This window comes from Adiantum capillus-veneris, chromosome 28 (assembly GCF_014529385.1).
Source record: "Adiantum capillus-veneris isolate H3 chromosome 28, ASM1452938v2, whole genome shotgun sequence".
NCBI classification, from domain to species: domain Eukaryota; kingdom Viridiplantae; phylum Streptophyta; class Polypodiopsida; order Polypodiales; family Pteridaceae; genus Adiantum; species Adiantum capillus-veneris.
The window spans coordinates 35662831-35667295 of NC_140958.1; the positions used below are offsets into that span (position 1 = coordinate 35662831).

The following is a 4465-nucleotide window of genomic DNA, read 5'->3' on the forward strand; positions in this document are numbered from 1 at the left end:
ACCAAAGGGACTGTTTTAGTTAATTTTACTGATGATCAAGTGATGGCTTAACTCTATGCATTAAAAAAGTTGGGCCTTTTGCATTTCTATCCAACGAATATAGTGCAAGTGGCTAGTCGATATATGTGTTATAAATACTTGGCACGACAGTGTTTCATAGTCTTTGCAGTGCTTTGAGTTCCTCCATCCACTAGGTGGGAAGAGTCTCTTAGAAATATTAATAATAATTACCGAGCATTGTTGACATAGGCACAATACTCTTTAGCACAAAAATGAAGACACCATTTTGAGCAAAGTCATCCACAACAACAATGATAGCATCACTATTAACAAGATACGTGATACCACTTTTGAGAATCAAGTCATACTTTCCCGAGGGTGGATCACTTTGAACTGTTCGGCCAAACGTGAGGGGTTGTATAGGATTGCTCTTGCCAGAGGTATCTAGGATGTCCATTTGGAAAGAAACTGTCATTACATTGCCACCATGTTGTGTGACGTATGTCGATGCTCCTTTGACCATACCTGTGAGTGAATGTGTCCACGTTTCAACAACCTCACCACCTAAGCCATGAATTCGAAATGATGCTAGAAACTTCGAAATGTCTTGGTTAATGATATTTTCATCCCCTGAATGGAACCACAAAGCCATGGCTTGTTGACTGCTTTTGATATCAAGATACGGCCAATAATTGTCATTACAAGAGACATTAACAGTCATTGTGGTATTTTTCCCATTTTTTGTGGTTTAGGGGGGGGGACGGGGGGGGGGGGGGGGGGGGGGGGGGGGGGACGGGGTGTCCTCATTTGAGTGCTCAAATAACTTTTTCAAATTACGAGTTATGACGTACTTGTCGAGCTCTATGACCCATTTGTAAAACTTGGTGACAAATTCATCCATCTGCTGGGTTCGAATCCTAGTTGGTGCCGTGTAGTGACCAACATGGTGGATGCAATTTTGGGATGATTCCTCACGTCCTGGTAGTAGGATGCTGGTGGCACAAATGCGGGTGGATCTATCGACCCTTGCCCATCCTCCTCGCTCAACTCTACCCTCGCCCTCGTCGCCCCTTCCATGGCAGCCATACTCACGACCAGCTTTTGCTCCACCAACGTACGTTCCAAGTTCCTACCATAGCCTCTCTCTCTCTCTCTCTCTCTCTCACACACACACACACACACACACACACACACACACACACACACACACACACAAACATTATTCTCTCACCTTGGTCTGTTGCTTCGATCTACATCATGATGAGGATTTCAAATTTTTTTGTTATTTCTCCTCACCTAATTGGGCACCTTGCGTTGAAACAGGAAAACTCTCTCTCTCTTTCTCTCTATCTGTGTGTGTGTGTGTGTGTGTCTCTCTCGCTTGCTCATGCGCGCGATAATTTTCACACTTACGAGACTATCAGCTATCAAGGGTGATGCCGCCATTTTCCCTCTTTCAACCTGCGTATTTCATGCACACACACACACACACACACACACACACACACACACACACACATATATATACATAGAGAGAGAGAGAGAGAGAGAGAGAGAGAGAGAGAGAGAGAGAGAGAGAGAGAGAGAGAGAGAGAGAGAGAGAGAGAGAGAGAGAGAGAGAGACTTGAAGAAGGGAGGGCAACAAGGTGAGTGTGAGGTGGTGAGAGTGAAGCAAGGCGAGAGCTCCATTAAGGGTATAATCCCTTTGTAAACTACTTCTTGTTTTGAAGTACTAAAGCCATTGAGTGGCTGCTTTCCTGTGGACGTAGCCCACATTGGCTGAACCACATATATCGTGTGTACTCTCTCTCTCTCTCTCTCTCTCTCTCTCTCTCTCTCTCTCTACTCTATAATCTCGTGTATGTAAATCTATCTCTCTCCATTAAGTAATCTACTCAAATATCTATTTAGCTGCATCATATTTCCTAACAATCCTCTCTCACAAATCTACTCGGTACACGCCGTTGAAGGTGCTAATCTTGCTTGTGGGTTAGCGCATAACACTAAGATAAGATTATTTTCATGTCTTCTTGTAGATTTAAGGTTTAGGGTTTAACTTTGTGTTTGTGTTTTTGTGTGCGTTTTTACAGGTTCTAAAACTTAACCGACAACTTTCATTGCTCAAATAGAACTAATGTGAGTACTCAAACCTTTAAATGCATATTAAGTTTATTTAAATTACTTTATATATATAAAAAAGACAATTTCATGCTTTAAACTTTCAATGCTTTAAAAGAAATTAGGATTTGTTATGTGAAATTTCATTTTAAATTATGGAAAACAAAAATTAAGTTTATGAAAAAATCTTGTTTTGAAGAATTTTTTTATTGAATTGTGTCGTTTTTCAAATTATGTAGTTGATGGGGTTTATGTTTTAGGTTACGTTTAAGTTATAAGTTAAGTTAGATTAGGTTAGGTTATGTTAAGTTAAGGTACATTGTTATGTTAGGTTAAATGTAAGGTTAGGTTAGGTTATCTTATACGTTAGGTTAGATTAAGTTAAGCTACGTTAGGTTAAGTTATATTAGGTTAGGTTAGATTAAGCTACATTAAGTTAACACTAGGTTGGTAACCTAACAGGACATAAAAGTGTCCTTTCAGGGTTTTGAAAAAAACCTGCAAAACCATAGTAGATCCACTCATTTTATTAAATCCTTTCATGAGGTTATAGTTCAAGGCCTACTACACATGGAAAAAATAAGAAACTTGTAAAATTTCTCATCTTTTGGTCACACCAAGCCTCCAAAGTTGATGGACCAGTACATTTCATCAAAACAATCATTTCTTATGTTTTGTTGCATAAAAATAAGATTAGGGATTTTTGTAGGACTTGAGATAAATTCCCTAGTTAACTTCAATGGGTTGGTGATCAGAACATATGAGTGCTTCTCACTCACTATTTTTTGTTTTGCCAAAAGAAATAGGTACAAAAAAGTTGATTTTTTACCAATGTGCAAACCTATCATCAAAGTTTCTATAGCTACGCTCAATACAAATAATATATGCATGTTTTCTTAGTTCCCTATTGTCCTTTAGGTTCATAAGGATCCATGGAGCATGTCAAAAGAATAATACATCTCTTACCAAGGGGAATCTTGGGGACAAAGATGAAGTGCTAAATACAGCAAACATGAAAAAACTGGGTTCAACATTATGAGTTGTAGAATCCCATAGAAACTATTCAATATCTAGCCAAATTTGATCCTTATGACTAGATATGGTTACTACCTACAAAATGCATATAGTTGTCACAAGAAACTAGAAATATTGAAAAAGCTATACCTGATATACTAGAATGTTTCGTTTTCTTCTATAATTGAAAAAATCAACCATCGTTGTGTACTATGCAAAATAGGGTATTAGGTGCCCCAAAACTCAGGGAATATTAGCTTTATGTTACAATATGCGACATAGAAAATCAAAACTGCATTTGGATATCATGAAAGCCACCAAAAAAATAATAGAAGAGCTAAAATTGGCTAAAAAACAGAATTTGACAATTTTTGTAATTTGGTCATAACTTACAACTTTAACATTTATTTATCCCTAGAAGCATCAAGACATGTTGAGGACTACTAAAGATAGTTCTTTATCATTATAGACCTCACAAACATGAATTCTAGAGTGGTATAGTTGCAAAAAGTTGAAAAAAGCCAAAAACAGGACCCGTTTTTTCACACAGTTTAGGTTGTGAAATGTTGTGCAAGGACAAGGTTAAAGATGGTATTTATTTTCCAAAAAAATGTCAAGTTTTTTTCAGCTCATGAGACAAATTTCTAGATAGATAGAACCTCAAAATCCATTTTGAAACTCTTGATATAAATCAAGGAAAATGGTCACTTAATAGGACATAAAAGTGTCCCAGGACATAAAAGTGTCCCATTACCAACCTAGTGTTACGTTATATTATCTTATATGTTAAGTTAGGTTAAGTTACATTAGGCTATGTTACGTTAGGCTAGGTAAAGCTACATAAGGTTATTGGAACTCCAGACAGGGCGGATGTGTTAGTTGGATATGCCTATGGTGCATTTTGGTTGATTGTTGACAAATGTAGGTGTGGTGTTATGATGCTTCTTGTGAATCAGGCAATATGCCTTTGGCCTTTTGATCCAGGTGGAATGAGCATCTACTACTGCTACTGCTGAGCATGAATGCTCTAGCAGGCTAGGGGGTGGGCAAATTATGTCAGGAGTTTTTTGGAGCAGAGGATTGCGCATATGTACATACACATGCATGGTGCATCAAATAAAGTATTGCCCATTTTCCAGAGCCAGGTGGTTACGTGGGGCCCACATGTGTACAGGTAGGACAGGGTGTACATAGTGCATCGATTTTTACTATTACCAGTACCACTGTGTTTTTTCTACAATAACGAGGAGTTGGTAGCGCGTAAAACTTCTTGAGGAAGCTATCCGCGGGCCGACGACATGAGGTAAGTAGGTGCGTCAGATGGCATCTAGTG

The 4465-nt window shown here is 38.4% G+C and overlaps 1 pseudogene; it reads right to left on the minus strand.

Annotated features, from left to right (window-relative positions):
• Nucleotides 1-227: 227 nt before the first annotated feature.
• On the minus strand, nucleotides 228-1446 carry LOC147420280 (uncharacterized; annotated as a pseudogene).
• Nucleotides 1447-4465: the final 3019 nt, after the last annotated feature.